Here is a 21,269-nt window from a genome sequence, read left to right as displayed (position 1 = left end):
ATGAATAATAAGGCAATTCTTCTCTATGTTGTCAACACTGTCAGTGGGAGCAGCACACCCATCAAGAAGAGAGATTAGTAACACAATAACTTAACTCGCAATTTGAGAACAATACACTGCAACGATGAAAGCGTAAATTCAATTCTATCTGCAGTCAGTTGCACTGATCCAACAATGAACTGGGATCCAAGGACACTGGATTGGAATAGTACAACAATAGTGTGGATTAGTGAACAACGACTTGGTACGCTGGCACAAGTACATGGAATGTGAGAAATGTAGACTGGAACTGTACAGCAATAGCAAGGGCATTCTTTCGGATGAGTCGCTCGTCTGTACAGTTTGAACGGTTGAGTCTAATACATCGCATTGAAAGGGCTATTCAATTGATTCAACTGGTTTATTATCCCATTCTAGAAATTGTTGGTCTCCTTGGTAAGTCTTTTGACTTTATATCACACTGGCATTACTGTGCAACCATTACTGCATCGGATGATTCCGCGGTTCATTATTAACAAACTCTAAGCAAATAAAGTGCCGTGCTTGACATTCATTCTCTGACCTTTGCTGTTTCTGCTCAGTCTGAAGCGTCTTTGATTCCTGCTAACAATTATTTAAAACTCGCTATCTCAATTTCCTTATTGAGTTAAAACCTATACAATATTATACTCACTATGCATTTACTGAATGGACACGTTTTTGTTATGCAGTTTTCATGCAGCAGAAAACCCTAATACTATCGTAAACATGTGGTACAACAACAGAACATTATCCTATTTGCTTGTCACATTAAGTACTCTAAATCTGATCTCTTTGAAGCGAACAGAATCCATCACTTCATTATTTATATTCCTCAGCTAACATAATAAGCATCGTAATCCTTTCCCGGAAAAGGTGTGGTCTCTCCAAATGCGTCACTCAGTACCTGATGGTTATGGCGGTGGCAAATATTCTCGTCGTTATCACGGATCTCATATTGCGACACATTCCATTTCTCTATAAGAAAGGGCATCATTTCTTAGAAGATATTCCTGTTTGCAACATCCATGCTGTCATGCTTCATGCTGTCATGCTTCATGCAGCCATTGTTCAGTCTGGTTCACAGTTACTTTCACCTTTGATCGATTCGTGACCATTTGTTACCCAAAAGTGAAAAATGAACGTTGCCGTCTGAAAACACCGGCTGTGGTTCTCAGGACGGTGACCGCATTGAGTTGTTTGAAGAACGTTTCTTGGTATTTCATGTTTTCAGGTCATTATACTCGGTGGGATGGGCCCTGGTTCTGCTGGCTGCCACGACGTATCAAGAATTCTTCGCTGTGGGGTGCAATTCAGTTATTTCATTACATAATAACCCCAGGAGTTGCTTTTATTATCATTCTGCTTCTCAATGGTTTAACGGTGAGGCACATTATAATGACCATTAGATCCCGAAGGAAACTTCACCATCAGCGCAACAGAAAGACCCCCAGAGACATAGAGATGAAAATTCGAAGGAATTCAATAATTTTGTTGTTCCTTCTGTCATTCAATATTATTTTGTTATGGTTATTGTCAATGATATTTTCTATCAGGAGGCGACTGGTATGTTTGAGATATCTGTCAAAAGAGCTGCCTGTTTTTGTAATGGAACTGGGCTACATGCTCCAGCTACTCAGTTGTTGCACAAACACCGTGATTTTTGTTTTAACACAAACGAAGTTCAGAGAACAGTTCAAGAATATTCTCACTTATCCTCTTGCTGCGATATTGAAATACATGAAAATTTGAGAATGACTAAATTGCATTACCAGAAATCAAACTTGCAATCACATTAGCTGGTGTCTTCAATGCAGGCAGGTTTGGATTTATGATTTTGTCTCTTTACATCGCTATGGCTATCTCTGGCTCTGCACTCGTTGCTCTGTACACTTGCACAAGAGTGTGTATCCGCATGCATGTATGGATTTGTGTGTTTGACTCTAAGCATAAGAATTATAAATAGAGAAACAGATTTGTCTCCAGATTCAGTACACGACAGTGATCGTGACATGCTGAAGTGTCATCATGTTTTTGTTTAATGGATGTCAAATGGATTAGAATCTGCTTCCTTCAATTTCCATAAAACACAGATAACCCATGAACCGTTGTTCAGTCCTTTAGTTTGGGGGAATTAAAAATGAAGGAAAAACTCAGGCCAGTAAATAAGCAGTACGAGACATTTAAGGAGGTGTTTATGTCTCTAAAATGGCAAACATTTCACCGAGAGATGTTCTAATGAAGAGGATGCACCATCCAGAACCTTTTTCCTCGGATGGTGATGGCTCTCAGGAGGTGACATAGACTTAACATGACGTGTGATAGATATCGAATCGATGTCAGATGCAGTTTGTTTACTCAGAGATTAGTACGGTAACATCATGTATTGCCTTCAATAATTGGAGACTCGTTAGCTTTAAGGGCATTCAAATGGTCATAGGGTTGATAGATGGACGAGAATGAAATAGGGTCATCGAGATGGGCTTCAGATTGGTTTCGCACATTGGCACAACATCGAAGAGCGAAGTGCCTGCACTGTGCTGCAATGATTAATGTACGATATTATGACGAACCACGTAACTTAAGAGGCGTATCAGCGTGAACAAACCTGTGACCAACTCAGTAAAATGTCTTGGTATGAATCGTTTTAAAAAGCAGAAATGGGTGATCTAGAAAAAAAAGGGAGAAAGCAGGACAAAAGTAAACCATCAAGAAATATTGCATGTAGATGGTTTGACCTTCTACGAGATTATAGAAAAGAAAGAAAGTACACAAAACATATTTATTTCTGAGAAGTGAACCTGCGGAAGAAATCATTTCAGAGGAGAAAATGACATTTACATTGCGCACATATTTTCTATTTATGCTTATCTATGAAAACATTTGAAAATAAACGAAATAAAAGATAATCACTCACCGAGTCCAAAACAATCATCATCACAGTGATGAATGCATATATACTGTATTGTGGTAAATAACAGGAAATGCATGCCTGCAAGGCAGAAGCAGGAGATTGGCATGAAAGACGTATGCACTTTTGAAAAGCAAGTGCAGGCATAATGTTCAAACTGGTCTTCTCTTGTGCCACAGAGAACCCCGAGATTCCTGTGCAAAAACTGCGTGGTCTAAAGGTTGACAAGTTCTCGCATCTCATAACTTGCACTGCAATGTAATCACTAAGGAGAGTGAAGATCATGGATTATTGAGTGAAATTTTGCCAAATTCTCTTGACTCTAGCCCAAAGCACCATTGAATCCGATACTAAGTATCCACTAAAATGAAAAGGAATTGTGGGTGTGTCAGACAGGAGCGCACGAATCAGTGGTGTGTTCCTCCTAGTTTATGGGGTAAGCCTTGAACCAGGCTGTTAGCACGAAAAGTATCTAGTTGGATTTTCTGGAAGTACAGAGTTCGGAACTGAAGCAATGTCTGACGTCACTGCCGAACATCTGTGAAGCTGAGAGAAATGTTGAAAGCAAGAACAGTGAGATGGCCACGGTGCAGTTTATGGCTCCACGAGCAGGCGGGGAATGGTTAGCAGACTAAGATGAGTAAAAAGGCCATGCAGGATTCCTATGTGGGCATTTCTCTGAGAAAAGATATACACCTTCAAGTAGTGCTGAAAGAAATGTCCTGTCGGAGTAAGCAGCAAACACCAATTTGGTCGCAGCCTACTACCTGTGCTGCAAAAGGATGGAGCCAAAATAAGTTGAAACGAAAGTTTAATGGAATGCAATTCCCAGGGGAATGGATTGGCGCAAACTAGAGTCAAGGATAGGATGATGCCTCCCCTTCTTTTGACTCAAGAATGTCTCACAGCAGCCGCAGCGCATTGAACAAGTAAGAAGGTGAAATTCCAGATGTCAGGCTTTTTATTGGTAAAAATGAAAGTAGTCAAAACAAGTGTCCAAACTGTAGATAATGCCGAGCTATGAATCAAGCTGAAAAGTAGGACTGAAAAGGTAAGGAACTGAGGAATACTACGACTGCATCATGAGTATAAAAATGAAAGTAGAAATTGCTGCGGTATATCAGATGGACAAATGCATGGTCTGTCCGTGAGGGATTCAGATTTGGTCCCGAGACAGAAACAGGAACATATGTGATAGAGAAATCAGTGTTCGCTGATGAATTATACTCGTATTTTACTTTTGACTTCACAAGCGAAGGTAGAAATACAGTACAGGAAATGATGTGAAAAGAGGGTTCAGTAAGAAGGATAAACTACAGTAAGTCTGTCTTAGCATAGAAATTGGCTTAAGAGAATTGAAAGGATTGAACCGAATAAACCGGTGAGTGACCGTACTTCTACAAATAAATATCCAAGGACTGACAATCAACATTACGGAGAATTTACTGAAGTGAATTTGCAAATGGTGAATCTATTGTTGTCATGGACCGAAGTCTTTCGACATGCTTTCAACATAGTTTTCCCTTCGTACCAGCATTCACCTAATTCTGTCCCCCAAACACAAATAGAAATATTTCTTATCTTCTCAATCATCATCTCCAAAGGGATTGTTGTTTCGAAATTGAAATAATGTGCCTGTAATAACGAAAATAATGGATGCAATGTTGAGGCGAATCTTTGTGGAGTCAGTCCAGTGTGAATATCACGTGGGTTCAAAACACTTCTTTTCTCTGTCCTCTGAGATGAGAGGTGGCTGGATTGCACTGGATTGTTGTTGCCGAAGTTGCGACCTTGTCACAGTCATGGGCAGCCAATGAGATTTTAAAATGTTGATCGAAAAAAGATACTTGACCCTGAAAGTCTACGATTCAAAGTAAAGCTCTTCTGTGAATCGGAACAGTTTAGAAACATTTCGCCAGTGTCTGGAGTGCTCCACATAATCCCACACCGCTAAACCAGAATCCAATTTGCAAAGCAATCAGGAATCATCAACATTTATCAACCGTTTTCTGGATAGCTCCAATTTATAACACTGCAACCCACTCCCAGTTAATTAGTGAATCAAAATTCAAAGTTACCAGTCAAACATGTATATCCATGTTTCATAGATTTTCTTCCACAGCAGGAAGTCTTTTTTTTTCATTATTGGATGTGTTGCATTTACGTCAGATGGGGAAGAGGAGAAATCACAATTCGATCTCCCTTTATGTGAATGCAGAACTATATCCTGCACCCTACACTCATGAATTGTCTCAAGTATCCTCTATAGTGGCACGTTATACCAAAACATGATACACGAACCAATAAAGTGATCTCAACCCAGTCTATTCAAATAGATCTGCTTTAAGGAGGAAAGATTGTCAGAAGTTTAGACGGAATTCCAATACTCATGAAGCTCAATGGTGGTGGGTTTCAAATGGGGTAAAGTTGGAGATTTCAAGAATGCAGAGATCATGAAGTGTCGTGGGAGAATGGTGTTTTACTGGAAAAGAATCCAGAGACTGGGAGCAGCGAAGCTATGGAATGAATCCGAAAATAACGGGGCAGAGTTTTAAAACCAAGACATCACGTGCTCAGAAGGTCAGTCAGCGCAGCAATCTCTGAGAGGCTATCGGATACTGCTGCGTTAATACATGCGAGCAAAAATTCCAATAAGATCAGAATTTCAGGAGACGACCTGTGAGAGCGTATCATTGGGGAACAGCATGCAGAACGAAGCACAGTTTTTGAGCTCAAACGAAAAATTGGGTCCGAGAATCTGACACAAGACAACTTTTTAGAAAACAACTTTTTTGTAAGACAAGGTTTGTTACCTCAGGAAATAACTTTCTCAGCCATGAGATATTCTCTACATTCAATGGCTATGATTTTCCGTTGCTCCCTGATATCCTGCGAAGCATTAAAGCCGCCAATTTTAAATGTAATGGTGCATGAAAGTAGGGATGTTTTGTTGGAACCATACAGGCCCAAGTTCGATCACAGATGGAATACTGTGAGCAGCTTTGGTTTCAATTCATGATTGAAAGAAAAATATACTGGCATCGGTCGCACTCAAAAGAATTTCCACAGGGCTAATCCGAGGAATGGAGGGACATTATTACGAGCAGATGTTGAGAAGATTGTTCCCGTAATTGCTGAAAAACAGAAGACTGAAGTGTAACATTGCTGAATCACGCAAGAGAGTGTTTGATAGGGAAAAGCAGAGGCCTTGCTTCTCCATGTGGACAGTGTGGGACCAGGGGCATAATTTAAGAATAAGAACTATCGAATTTAGACAGATCAATGTTTGTGAGAAGATTTGTAGCTGGGCTGGTCGTTGTTGTGGTTCTGTTCGCCGAGCTGGGAAGTTGTGTTGTCGTCGTTTCATCCGCTGCGACAAAACACATCGACCTGGACCCAATAAACCGGTCACTGCATCGGACAGCTGGAACTGACAACCGGAAGCGACAGAGACAAACCACGATAAATGCCGGAGGAAACATCACAGAAGCACTTCACAGGAGGCTCCCAAGTACTGAGGATGTCACCTACACAGGGGACGAAACGTCTGCAACACAAATTCCCAGCTCGGCGAAGAGAACCACAACAATTTAGAAAGATGATGAAGAATTTAATCTCTGTGATTTTAGGAATATCTGCAGAATGATTAGCTGTAGAAAACTGGTGAGGTTTCGTCGTGAATTATCTTCAAAGCTGAGAAAAGCAGATCATTATTCCAAGAATTAAATCAAGGGCGATTGAGATTAAACAGGGAAGCGATGTGAAGATTATCAGATAATCCGCTAAATGATGTAACAGACTCGAATAACTGTGTGACCTGCCATTAAATGTATAGCTTCTCCTGGGAGTGAGTGAGACGAATATTAAAAGTCGGCCTTTGTTTGAACAGTGGTCAGAAGGTGAAATTTTGTGATCGTGGCACTGTGCATCGTTAACTGCAGAACAATAAGAAGTCAATATTCGGAAATATCTCCAAGAGTTTAGAAGGAAAACAAGATTCCATCTCAATTGTGAGGATGCTTTCATGATAAGCCACCAACGCCTCATCTGCTCCACGAGGCCAGCAAGGTCTTTTCTGTGTAGCAGAATAGGGCGTCCTTGTGATATTATTGTTATATGTTGGCAGGAGGTTCAGAGAGACACAGGGCCCGGTAGAACTGTACAAAGGAAACGCTTCCACCCGTTAGATTGAGCCAATCAAAGGCAACCACTTCAGTACTCTGTTCGTGTTTCTCTGCCGTTTGCCAAATGCTTTAGCATCGTCGCTGCACAGCTGAATACTTCCTGAAATCGTTGAACATTTCTGTTTCTACCACTTCCACAGAGAGTGAGCTTCATATTCCTCGAACATCTGTACGAACACTCGTGTCCTCATGACCACCTGCTGTCCATTGCCTCAAATCTGTAGCTCACATCATTGATAACGCCAGAAAGGTTAAGTTTTCATTCCTATCTGCCCCTCATTAGTTTATACATGCCAATCTTCTGCTCAGTCAATGTCCTCTTATTTCTGGATAACAACTCCACTCTCTCCAATCTCTCTTCATAACAGAAAATCCCAACGCTAGGTAACATTAACATAAATCTCCTCTCTGGCCCGTCTCTAGTATCCCTCCTTTTTGTGTGCATTCCATAATTGTAGGGAAAACTCGATGTGTGTGGGGAAACCAAACAAATGTGTTATACAGTCCGCTTCATAAACTACATATTTTTAAAGTGTATGCCTCGGCTACTAAAAGCAAGTATCACACAGACATTCATATCCATTAAAGCTGGCTGTCCAGGTACATTCAAGAACTGCACGACATGTGCATCCAAGTTCCATCTTGCCTTCTTTGCTACCGGGATCGTCAAATTCATTATGTTTTTACTTGTCCTGACGAAGGACGTCACATCACACATTTATGAATTGATATTCATCATCTGGATGAGCTCAATTCCAGAGAACGTGGGTGTCCTTAACCGGACCTGTACTGACACGTTGCAAACTCGCTGGAGAGACACGTGCTGCTGAGTGAATTGATTGCTATGTGCAGAACACGGGTATCTGCCTCTTGGACTTTGACAGAAAATTGTACACTGAATACTTGACGTAATCTTTCTGATTGCAATAGAGAAGTGGTAATACAAAAACTTCCCAGTCGAGACTGGAGTAAGGAAGGGCTGTTTCACTCCTTCTAACATTGAAACCGCTAAATATTGTTGTCCTTTAAAACGAAATGTTCCTCGTCTTTACGATTCAGCATGAGATTTCTTTGCTCCTTCCTCCATGGGGAACCGATGCTGCAGTGGTATTCTCATTGAGTTCTTTCCCGTGACATTGTGGAAATGTTCAGCAGACCTAAGGTAAAATTGTGCATTGAATTGATAGGAAATCTGGAGATATCATTTTATTGAGAACAAAGAATTCAATATCAGAGCCAAAACCAGTCTGGTTCATACATGTTATTGCCTGAAGGGCACCACCATTTTGGCCTCCATGCAACAATGGACACAGCAAAGTGAGTGACACCAAACTGCTCTCTGTTATGTGGAATCAATGCTGATCTCGCCAGTAATGTTCTCATTCCACGAATGAGTATTTTTGCAGGATCGCTACGATAGCAGCACTCGATTTCTCAATTCTGGATCGTGAAACTGACGACAAAAGTCCAAAAATAGGTCATGAGCTTTAAGACTATTATCAACAATCCATTTGATGCCAACCAAAGAATATTAGAAATTATTTTTGAATAGAAGTAGACTGAGAATGAATTTTACGCTGCCCAATAAATGAAGGGAAGTTAGGAGGATTCTGACCATCGGACGTCATGCCTGCTTTGTCCAAGAAAGTTTTGGGAAGAGTTCAGGCAATTGACCGATACAGAAAATAGAACGTTCTTCGAAATAAAATAGCTCCATATGTGTTAGACTAAAACTGGGGTACTCAGAATAGGAGACTTGGTGAAAGGAATTGCTTTGTTCGGTTCTGGAATAAGCACATGAGTGTAGGGGAATTTACAGAAGCCAAATCCATTCCGCAAAAGCGCTGCAGGAGCGAAGGTTCACAAAGCAGATGCTGCAGTTCAGTGATGTCTACAGGGGATGTGTGAATTGCCTGCTGGAAAAATGCATTGGCAACAAGAATATATTTGTTTCCAGATAGAGGAGAGTTCTGTTTTTCTATGAAAATCTCCAGATTTCGAAGAGCGAAGTCTTCATTGAACAGCAGTCATCAGGAATATGGAACACCATCAGAAGGAAGAGGAAGATTAAATAAAGAAATGCAGATACCTCGGTAACAGATGAGGACGCTACATTTGTCATTTTAACAAAAATGAAATATTTGGCAACGAGATATTGCTTTCCTCTCTTATCAGAAAATTACCCCCTGCTGGCGGGGCTGCATTTTTAAAATCCAAATACTGAATGTATCGTAAATGAGTTGCTGTTTCCAAACAAACTCTATAAACTCTCAGTAAATTGCAGTAAATCATGAACTGCTGAAGTCAATGTCATAGAGAAGCATGCAATCCTACGGTATCGAAAGAGATCCTTTGTCGTGCGTATCACCGCTCACCAAGAGTAATCAAATGGCACTAATCACTTTTACTTCCACTTGGTCCACAGCCCACCATGCCCTCGCCTTTTTCCGTGCTCCTACATATTTTTATGATGTATTGCGAGACGATCTGGCTCCACCACCATCTCCGGCAGCACTTTCAATATTTCTGTTTCCCTCAGAACTTCATAAAACATTGACCTTGCACTCATGCCCTCTCATCTCAGAAACGTCCCCAATGGTGAAAATATTATCAAGATCTATCATGTCAATGCCTCTCATAATTTTTCATACGTCAATCAGAGCCCTGAGATTTTCTGCTCTTTTGGAAAATAATGTCAGCCAGTACATTCTCTCGTCATAACGGAGAATTCTTACCTCAGACAATATTCTCGTGGTCATTAGCAGACATTTCTGGTAATGGTCAGCATGTCTGGCAGCATCTGTGATTAAAATCGAACGAAACATTTCGGGATTAGTCACCCTTCTCGAGAACTCAGCTCTTGATTAGCTGGTAAACTGAAATGAGCATTCTGAGCAAGAGTCACTCGGTCAGACCCTTAAACACTGATTTCACTCCAGTGGCTGCCATACCGCTGAGCTTTACCAGCATTTTCGCGTGTTGATTATTATCAATAAATCTTTTTTATCGGTTCTAGTCCACAGACTGTTCCTCAGATTTCTCGTCCCAGTTTACTAGCTAATCAAGAGTTAAGTTCAGGAGGAGGATTACTAAAACCGAAAGGTGTAGTTCGATTTTGTTCACAGATGCTGCCAGACATGCTGACCTTTATCAGAAGTTTCTGTTTATGATTAGCGAGAATTCCACAGATTCACAGCTCTCGAAGTGAAGAAATTCGTCCTCACATATCTCTGCAATGGTTATCCCTCATTCTTAATCTGTGACACATCGTCCTGGACCTCCAAACATTGCATGCATACTTCTGCCATCCAGCCTGCCCAGTCCCATCGGGATTCTATTTTTCGATGAGATCCCTCCTCATTCTATTAGGTACCGTGTCAGTCCTGCCAACTCTGGTAATCATTCATTTGTCTCACTCAAGAGCAAGAATGTTATTCCTCAGATGAGAAAATTAAAACTCAAAGTATGGCCTCACCAAGGCCCTCTTTAACTGCATTAAGACGTCTTTACTCTGACACTCAAATTATCTCGCTTTGCCTTTGGCTTTCCTCACTGCCTGCTGAACCTGCATGTATAGTTAACCTAACACTGTGAATATCTTAAATGTGCGGGGGAGATTAAGCATAACCCTAAGCAAAGGAAGGAGGAAGTGTTGGGCATTCTAAAAGAAATGAAGTTCTCCAAGTCCCCAGATCCAGATGGAATCTATCACTGATTTCTGAGGGAAACAAGAGAGGAAGTAGTTGCGGCCTTAGCAGATATATTTGCAGCATACTTGAACACGGGTGAGGTCTCAGAGAACTGGAGAGTTGATAATGTTGTCTCCTTCTTTATGAAGGGTGGCAAGGATAATCCAGACAAATATAGAAGGTGAGCTTGACATCAGTGGTGGGTATCCAGTTGGCGAAGATGCTGAGCATTACGATCTATTCAAATTTGGAAGAAAATGAGTTTTTCTGTGATAGGCAACACGGTTTTGAAAGGGAAGGTCATATCTTACGAAATTAATTGAATTCTTTGAGAAGTGACAATGTTGATTGATGAGGGCCAGGCTGTCGCTGTCAAACGCATGGACTTCTGTAAGACATTTGATAAGTTTCCCCATGTTGGCTAATGGAGAAAGTGAATTCACATGGGGTGGGGATTGCATTAGCAAGTTGGATTGAGAAATCGTTGGACAACAGAAGACGGAGAGTAGTAGTAGAAATGTGTTTCTCAAAATGAAGAACTGTGTCCAATTGAGTTCCACAGGGTTGCGTTGTTGGAGCACTTTTGTTTGTGATCGACATATTACTGACCTGGAGGAAGGTGCACGTGGCCTGATTAGCAAGTTTTCTTATTATACTAAGATTGGTGGAGGAGTAGACAGTGAAGGGAGCTGTCAGAGAATACAGCAGAATTTAGTTCAATTGGAGAGTTCGATGGGGACTGTCCAATGGATGTTAATCGGAGCAAATGAAAGGTAAGGCGTTTTGGAAGAATGAATTCAAGACGGAACTCTGTGTTAAATGGAAAATCCGTGGGGAAAATTGATGCACAGATACATTTTTAATGTCCATTGCACGCTGAAGGTGGAAACGGAGGTCAGTAGAGTGATCAAGAAAGCAAATGGCATGCTTCCCATCATCGAATGGGATACTGAGTACTGGAGTTGGCAGGCCATGTTACAATTGCATAAGATTTTGGTTCAGCGAACAGTTCTGCTTATCACTTTACCAAAAGAATGTGGATACTTTGGACAGGGTGAACAGGATATTCACGAAGACGTTGACTCGTTAGGAAGGTGCTAGTCAGGAAGAGGGTTTGAGTAGATTTGGATTATGTTAATTAGAAAGGAATTTGAGTGGCTTCTGATTGAATTGTACAAAATCATGAGTGATACAGACGGGATGGATAGAAAAAGATTTTTATTCAGAATGGGGAACTCAATTAATCGTGATGATGATTTTAAGGTGAGAGTTGAATGATTGAAGGGAGATATGCGTGGAAAGTTCTTTACACAGACAGTGGTGGGTGACTGGATCGCGTTTTAGTACAGGCGGGCACAACAGCGTCTTTTAAGATACATCTAGGCATCTATGAATGGGCAGCGTGTAGAGGGATACAGATCCTTGGAAATTAGGCGATTTGTTTACGCAGGGAATGTGGATAGGCGCAGGTCTGCGTAGCCTAAGTGTCTGCCCCTCTGCTTTAATTTCGTTTCTTTTTGCTCTTTCTTCATTCATGCAACTGCCAATCTTCACTTAACGCAATCCTAACCCAAGTTCAATACTAACTGAAACAGACATTGACAGAAAACACGAGTGTTATCCGTGACCCAAACTTCAGACTAACTTGACATTAAATTTACATTAATACGAGGCACTGCACTGAAGTTACCTCAATGTTACCTTCATTGAATTTTGTCACTAACCTCTTGATGGTCACCTCTACCCATGACCTCAGACCACGCATGATTTCCCATTAACACCTCGAACGCGACCTGTTCGTTCTACCGAACAGAGACCAATGCACTCCTTTCCAAATTCCTAATCTAAACTCTAATGTTCTGCGGGAAACAGTAAACGCAAATCAAACCCCACGAATTTCACCCGACCCAGTACACTGACATCAAAACATGTCACAGAAATGCTCCATCATACAAACAAAAGTGATGTTTTCTGACAGGTCCACATGATTAAGCTAATCCAAACATGACACCGAGTAATCTTCCTACCTTCTTTGCGATTAATATTCCACAGCATTGGCCAATTCATGTGAAATCATTCGGTCCTCTTCCACTACCAGATGTCAACAGATCCTATGAAGTCTGACAACGCCCAGACGTAATCGCATCTCAATCCAAAGAATACCTAAGCTTTATCTAATCTACAAGTTTCGAAACTTAATACCAAACGTTCCAATGGAGGAATGGTGGTCAAGATGTGTTGGGCATTATGGACAGAGTTGAAAAGTGTGGTGCTGGAAAAGCGCAGCAGTCCAGGCAGCATCCGAGGAGCAGGAGAATCGACGTTTCGGGCATAAGCCCTTCTTCAGGCTTATGCCCGAAACGTCGATTCTCCTGCTCCTCGGATGTTGCCTGGCCTGCTGCGCTTTTCCAGCACCACCCTTTTCAAATCTGATCTCCAACATTTGCAGTCCTCACTTTGTCCTGGGTATTATGGAAACGCAAGCAACAAGTCCTCATGTATATTCACCCACAGAAATGTGCTTTGGTATTCACACTGTTATGGACTCGGCCAAAACCTTCAAACAGTTCAAGAAGGTAGCAGAACCCTAACTTTGCCAGTTGTTTTATGCAAGTGGAAATTGCGTTTTACAGATGACAATCCATTTGTCAAACTATTTCGTTTTTAACAAAACTGAACTTATTTCCAAGCTTGCTGAATGAAAAATAAAGAACAGAAAGCAGAATTTCCATTAAATTGTCCCATCCGAAAATCGAAAGGATCTTCTCACTTATTGATGTCTTTCCAAACATTTGCAACAATCTCCACAAGCATCCCTTGGCACAAACTCTGAAATGAAACACAAATTCTTACATTTTTGACATTCGAGAGAAACAGTTGCAAATGCTTCCCCCAGGGAAGCTGCTGCAAAAAAAAAACACAAATATAATCTGAGCTGAGAGAACCGACCATTCCCCTTCCATGATACAAATTTTTTGTTTAAACCTGAAAGCCTTCTGTCTGAGGTAGTGTCAGTTAGTTATATACAGGTTGACCAGAAAATTCTTCTCAACTTTAGATTTTTAAAATATGTGTCGTTTCTAACCTGTCTGAGATTTAAAACAAGGACAACATTACGTTGTTAAAGCAGCAGTTTTATCACAAGTCCCGCAAAAGTCAGTGGCTAATGATCAGTGTAGATGTCTGTCTCATATGCATTACTCATATCATGAATACTAAAATATTATAGTGTCAATACCGATCTCAAAGCCTCCTTCTGAATATTTCTGCTTCAACTTTCAGTGAAATACCCAAAAGGTCTTTCTATCTTCTCGTCCTCTACTTGCAGGAGCACAGCATTTACACCCACATCACTGACATTGACAGCCAACTTGCACAGCTTTATGTAGTTAAGTGCGACTGAAACTGGGGCAATGCATAACCATACTTTCAGGTTGTCAAATGCCATCTGGCTGTCTGCTGTGCTCTGAAACGTCTTGACTTTCTTGTGCAATTAGGTGGCTGGAGCAAGCACACTACAAATATTTGGGACAATTTTCGATAAAATCCATTCAATCACAGGAACCGTAGTACAAATCCATTTGCTGATGTTATGGGAAACTACGCAATTACTTTTGTCTTTGAACTCCATGGGGCTGTTTGTCCATGTCCAATTACATGGCCCAGGAAAGTGACTTGGACACTGGCAAATTCACATTTGGCCAGGTTTATCGCCGATCCTGCCTTTCGAAGTCGATCGAACAAGTCTGATAAATGTTAGAAATGTTCCTTCCACGTGTGACTGAAATTCACCAGGTGATCTATATTAGCAACACAGTGGGGTATTTCTACAATGACCTTATTGGTTTGTCTCTGAACTAGGGTTGGCATATTTTAGATGCCAAATGGTATGATTTTAAACTGATATAGTTCACTAAGCTTTCCAAAAGCCGAAATTGCCTTTGCTCTTTCTGAGAAAGCTCCTTGAAAATATCTTCTGAGCAAACCCAACTTATAAGTATAAGTTTCTTATTAGACCTTCTCAACACGGTCTTCCAAACGTGGATTCGGAAATGCATCATTTTCTGTTACTACGATGACTTCGTGATAGTCACACATAACCGTTGTTTACCTTCTGGCTTTGGCACTGTAACTCACTTCGAGTATTTTGTCTTGGAACATGCGTTCAATCTCGTTTTAAAAACTGTGCAAACATTAGAAGGTTATAGCCATAAGGATGTTGCTTAATCGGAACACAATCTCCTGTGTCTCCATCCTGCACAATTATATTAGTACTTCAAAGCCTAAACCCTCATCACCCCATGTAATAGTAAGAAATGTTGCAGGTTATTTCGATTTTCCTGTGCAAGATAACCCAATATGCATCCCAAATTTTGATAAGTTCCTCATTGACCAAACTTACTTTGAGGGATGGCCAATTCAGAATCCTCTGAACCAAGTTATTCCTTCTGTGTTGTAATAAATTATACATTCCGCTCTTGCTTTCCTTCACTATCAAAGACCTTTGGAGCATGTTCACATGACACTTTGTGAGACTCCTTTCTGTCTGGAGTCCTTATCAGTTAGTGCACTTCACTCCATTTTCTTTCAACTGGATAGAGTCCATCAAATCTTGCGTTTAAGGGTTCATCTATCACTGGAAGTAAGAATTCCTTATCCCCGAGAGCAAAGTTGTGATTTTTTGTATTCCTTGTCTGCTTCCTGTTTCATTGTATAACATAATACTGCTAAATGCTATCCAGCCAACTCCCCAGCTCTATTTAATTGAGCCTTAAAATTTGACACACAGATCAATTTTGTGGTCATTGAATTCTAACTTACCAATTTATCCTTCATCCATTTTGACGGTCCTCTTGTGTCATGCCACCAAAGTACTGCAAATGGACTGAATTTGGTCGATACATTTGGTGCATTTCTGATCGCAAAGAGCACAAACGGAATTCTCTTCCACCAATCATCTGTACTGTTTGGGTTTTCAGCTCTCAACAAGGCATTTAATGGCTGACCCCAACTTACTCATGCTCCCTGCGATTCTGAATCGGCCACAGTAGAATCAAATTGTTTAATATCAAAACTGGCCATAACATCATTGACTAATGTTGATGTGACGTATGATGATTGGTCAGATTGTATCTCCGTCAGTCGTCCGTATGTCGTGAAAAAAAATGAGTAATCACTCTACAATCCTTTTAGCTGTGATGTTGTGCAATGAAACGGCTTCTGGAGATCTATTCGATGCATCAGTTATTGTTACTATATGTGCATGATTCTGACATACTTGATGCAAGGGATCGGCGAAATCTGTTAAGACACTGATAGAGGTATCCTCAAATGTAGCATTAAGTGTTAAAGGTGGGGCTATTTTTACCGTCTGTGGTTATACTATTATCTGCCATGTATGACACGTCTGGCAAAATGCAACTGCATCCATGCACAATTCAGGCAAGTAAAAATGGTTTTGTATTTGAGCTGTGTGGTCCTCGCTCCTGAACGACCCCCAGGTCATACATCCCAAAGTATGAAAATTCAACATTTAAAACTAACAATAACTGGTGTATTCCATTTCTTGTACTTGGAATGATTTGGGAATTTTCATCAGAAGAATCTTGAAAACAGCCTTGGAAAAGTTGTGAAGAAGTGGAGCAAATCCAATGAAATACGTTCAAGTTGCAATTCAACTACCCCCTCGCGCATTTGAAGTCAGTGCAAATCTATTTGCTTAAAGCTGGTGTTTTCCTCACTCTAAACGACCCCCAAGTGATAGCTCAGGCAATGCTTGCGACATCTCCTCCCTACACCCGACTGGCAGTACGATTCGATGAACTTCTGATAATTTTTCAATTGCCTGAATACTGATGTTCTCCATTTCCTCATAAATGCATCATTTGTAAGGTATTACCATTAAGTGATATATTCGAATTCCCTTCTGTGCATGCGTTTTGATACGTGTTCTTGAAATTTTCATCTTTTCACTGTAAATCTATTAATTTATCGGAGCTAACATTGTCTGCGTGGCCATTTATCTGCTCCTGCCTTGTCTCAACTATTTAATCAAACAGGTTCCCTGTTAATTCCATTTCAAAGTTCTTAGTTCTACTCTTTGATATCTCCTGTTTTGAATGTTGAGTTTGTTACGGCGTTAGCACAGTCAGCAAAGCATTCAGGGTATTTCTTAGCCGTTAGTTTGTCCTGTACTCCTACACCGAATTCTCCACTCGTTTCTGACACTGTGACCCCACTTTGCATAACTGAGAGCTTTTTGTCTCGCCGTAACTTTCCATTACTTGTACCTTTTCAGGAGATTTTCCCTTGGAGGTACATATTTCCTCACCTTTGAGAATCACAGACTGAGAGGAACCTGAGTATATGGACATTGTATCCTTTTTACCTGTTGCTCCTGGCTGATGCGAATAAACTTTACCTTTGCAGGGACATGGTTTAAGTAGATCTAGCACTCTTCCTTAGACAACCTTCTACCAGCCCGTACGTTCTGATGCAGCATCCACTGCTTTGTCAATTTCGACTCCGACAAAATTCACTAGCTGATCCGGTTTTCATACATTCAGTTTTCCAGTGCTTTTCCAAACCGACCAACATTGTGATGCCATGGGACTAATTTATTGCAGTGAAAACCCCGCAGCGTCATAACTGCTTTGTCCCCTTCAACGATTTCTTTTTTTTACGCTGTTGGAACTCATCCTAATGATCTTCACCAAGTACTCTCTTTCATTTTCCACGTGAGGAGTTGTCATTTCGTCAATTTTTTAACCTTTGCTTTCTGCTCCAAATCATCATCATCAGCTATTCCAGCAGCTCCTCTTGTCATTTCAACTCTCTGGTCTTCCATATGACCTCTCAGTAATTCATGAAGTGAATTTTAGAACTCTTCCAAAATAATTGTCTCTCTCACAGAATCGGAGGATTCCTCAATTTTTACCGCCCTTATCTTCCTTTCAAAACTGCTTTGTTTAATCCTTTTAAACTCAATGGAGTTTTGACCAACGTCCCTCATTAGATTCATGAAACATTGTCTGAAGGCGTCTCCCTCAGCCTTATATGTATTTAAAATGGCTTTCGCCGCCTCCTCGTAAGCTCCAGCTCCATCCTCTGACCGTGATGCCATTGCCTCACTAGTCCTACCTACAAGTTTTATTTGGAGCGACAAACGGTATGATCATTGGTCACCAAATTTGTGCAACAACATTTCCAAATGAGATGAAAAAAAGGCTTCAACATCCTTCTCAGTGAATTTAGGCAAAGCCGGTGATATTTAAGCAGATCCCCAACAGGTATTTGCTCATTCTCACTCTCTCTCACTGAGCTTACCTTCAGCTTTTATCTCCATCCTTTTCAGCTGGGTTTCCTGTCTCAGTGCCAAATTCTGAAGTTCAAACGCTCTCTCTATTTCTCTCCCTCTCTTCTGTTAAATCCACTCATTATTTTCTCTGTGCTCTGATGTTAATCGTAATACATACTCTTCGGTTTTATTGTCCTTTCCTTGCCTTTTTTCTGTTACGCAAGCTGCTTCATTTTACATTGGACTTCAGCCATCTTCAAATAGCCGAATGGTGTTTAGAAGAAATTTAAATGTTGAGCTCTTGCTCTAATTACCTTTTCTTCGTTCATTTTATGTAGGTAGCTGCATGTCCAGCTTCCCTGCTTATTCCAGCAACTTGGTCTTAACTACCTTTTGTAAAACACCCAAGATCACTTTTTCCACCCAAACAAAACCCTTGGTGACTGAAAGTGACATCGCTATCCCAAGAACTGTTTAAACTAAGCAAGTTTAACATACAGAATAAAAGACGCAAACACCTACCACGCGCTGCTTTCGAGTCGAATATATCTAATCCCAATTTTGAACAACAGAGCAAACTTCGAATAGAGTCGCCAATACGTCATGGAATAGGCCAGACCCATCAAAACATATCAAGAAGGTAGCGTGAAACCTAACTTTGCCAGTTGTTTCCAGTAGGTGTAAAGTGGGTATTACGTGGAGAATCAGTTAGCCAAATCAGTTGAAACAAAACTGAAATTATTTCCGAAATTACTGAATGAAACACAAAGAACGAAAAATGGAATACCAAATAACGAATTCGAGACACAAACCAATAGATTATCCCACTTAATCTGTTCCAAAATACTTGCATCCGTCCCTATAATCAACATTTGGCAGAAAAGGTAAAATTAAATCAAATTCTTACATGGTTGAAGTCAGAGGTAGAGAGAGAACCAGTCTGGACCTGATTCCGGCAGCCTTTCTTCACTACTGTTAAAACTATACTACCAGAGAAAAGCTGATATGGAAGAACCAGCCATCCTCTTGTCATTATAGAAGCGTTCTTTTTTTAAATTTTGGAAGCATTTTGCCTGACGCAGTATCGTTTAGCTACAAACAACTTGGCCTTAATACCCTTCCAAACTCAGACGTTCCAGAACATGTATCTTCACAACTTCTCTGCAAGAAACTAAGGATAACGTAACCTTGTTAAAGGAACAACTGCGTACCAACACCTACACATCTTCATGCTGCTTATACAAACAAACATATCATTATGCATCTGTTGACACACACAGACATATCCATACAGAGATGCACAGATTTTTGCATCACATATATTTGCATTCAGGAACACACATGAACGCACTTAGGAACATATGCATGCGTTGTCACAAGTATACAAACATATTCAGCACACTAAGTGCTGAACATGCACATGTTCTTATTCATCCTTCCTATTATGTGATGATTACAGTTAATGCAGCACTCCAGCTACAGTCCAAACTATTCTTCTGTCCAGCTCCACCACGACTGCAGTTGTAACTCACCTCGTGGCTTCACATACACCATCTACTACTGGAAAGAAATATATCAAAAGTGTGACAGTGTACTCCCCACTTATCTGTATGTGTGAACCACAAAACACACGCTAGAGGGTCTGCATCATCCAGAGGCAAACAGGCCCATTGATTGGCATCATTTTCCAGTGTATCCAAAACAGTCACTTGTTCTACTCAGTAGTTGCTGTCAGTACAATCTGTAATGGGCACTGCAGAAGTTCACACATATATGCATGCAGGCCAAAAGGTGCACACGTAGCCGCCCCCCCCCCCCCCCACACACACACACAAACATGCACGCACACACTTGCAAACACATACCTCCAAGTACATATGAACATGCCTGCCCCTTTGAACACACTCTCATGCACGTGCACACATGAGTGTAGACATATACACACTTATTAGTATCCAAATGCATTCTCGTAAATATACACAAATACACGTGATTCAGAAACCTACACCTACATTGTTGCATGCTGCACAAAAAAGACAGAGAGAAAAACATTAGCACGCACATACACACACATAAACTCACGTGTGCAAGTATACCCTCACATACACATAAATTCATACATACACACCAACAGTGGGTTAAAAACAAAAAAAAACAAATAAGTAGGGAGAAGATTAAATAACTGGTAAGATAACCAGTAATACAAAGGAAGTCTGAAAGACTTTCTTTCGGTATAAAAAGGGCAAAAGAGAGGCCAAAAAGGGCATTGGGCTGCTGGAAAATGACGCAGGGGTGATCGTCGTGCGGGAAAGCGAAATGGCTGAGGAAATGAATAATTACTTTTCTTCAGACTTCACAGTGGAAGAGACGAGAAATTTCCCAAAAATTTCAGGGGGTGAAGAGGCAATGCTGTGTTTGGTAACCATCACCAAGGTGAAGGTGCTGAAAAAAACTAAATGGCCTGCACGTGGATGACTCTCACTGACAAGGTGGAACACTGTCTAGATTCCAAAGTCCGACAACGGATGAGACAATGGAGAGTTTAGTGGTAATTCTTCAGGGAACAGTCGAATCAAGGACGGTTCCAGATGCCTGTTAAGTCGCTAAATTAACACGCCAATTAAAATGAGATTGTGGCAGAAGATGGAAAATTATATACCAATTAGGGCAAACCTGTTCGTAGGTATGATCGTGAAATCCACCCTGAAGGATGGAAAAGTTCGGAATACTTGGAACTGGATGCGAAACTCGGGCAGATTCTGCATGTCTTCATCAAGTTAAGTCATGCGTGAAAACTCTGCAATCATTCTTTGTGGAATTAACGAGTAGATTAGACCAAGAATGGATGTTGATTTTCTGAAATTCAAGAAGGCCTTTGACACGAGACGCAAAGGAGACTACTGAGGAATCTTAGGGCCCATGATGTGTGAAGCAAGGTTCGAGCACGAACAGAATCTTGGCTACCTGTCAGAAAGAAAAGAGTAGAAATAAAGTGTCATTCTCAGAATTTCAGAACTACCTCCTGCCCAAAATCCACAAACCTACTGCCCCGGTCGACCCATTGTCTCAGCCTGCTCCTGCCCACCTAAAACATCTCTGCATACCTCGACACTGTCCTGTCCCCCTTTGTCCAAGAACTCCCCACCTACGTCCGGGAAACCACCCACGTC

Source organism: Chiloscyllium punctatum, chromosome 43 (genome assembly GCF_047496795.1).
Source record: "Chiloscyllium punctatum isolate Juve2018m chromosome 43, sChiPun1.3, whole genome shotgun sequence".
Lineage (NCBI taxonomy): Eukaryota > Metazoa > Chordata > Chondrichthyes > Orectolobiformes > Hemiscylliidae > Chiloscyllium > Chiloscyllium punctatum.
The sequence above is the reverse complement of the archived record's forward strand: the minus strand, read 5'-3'. Positions refer to the sequence as shown.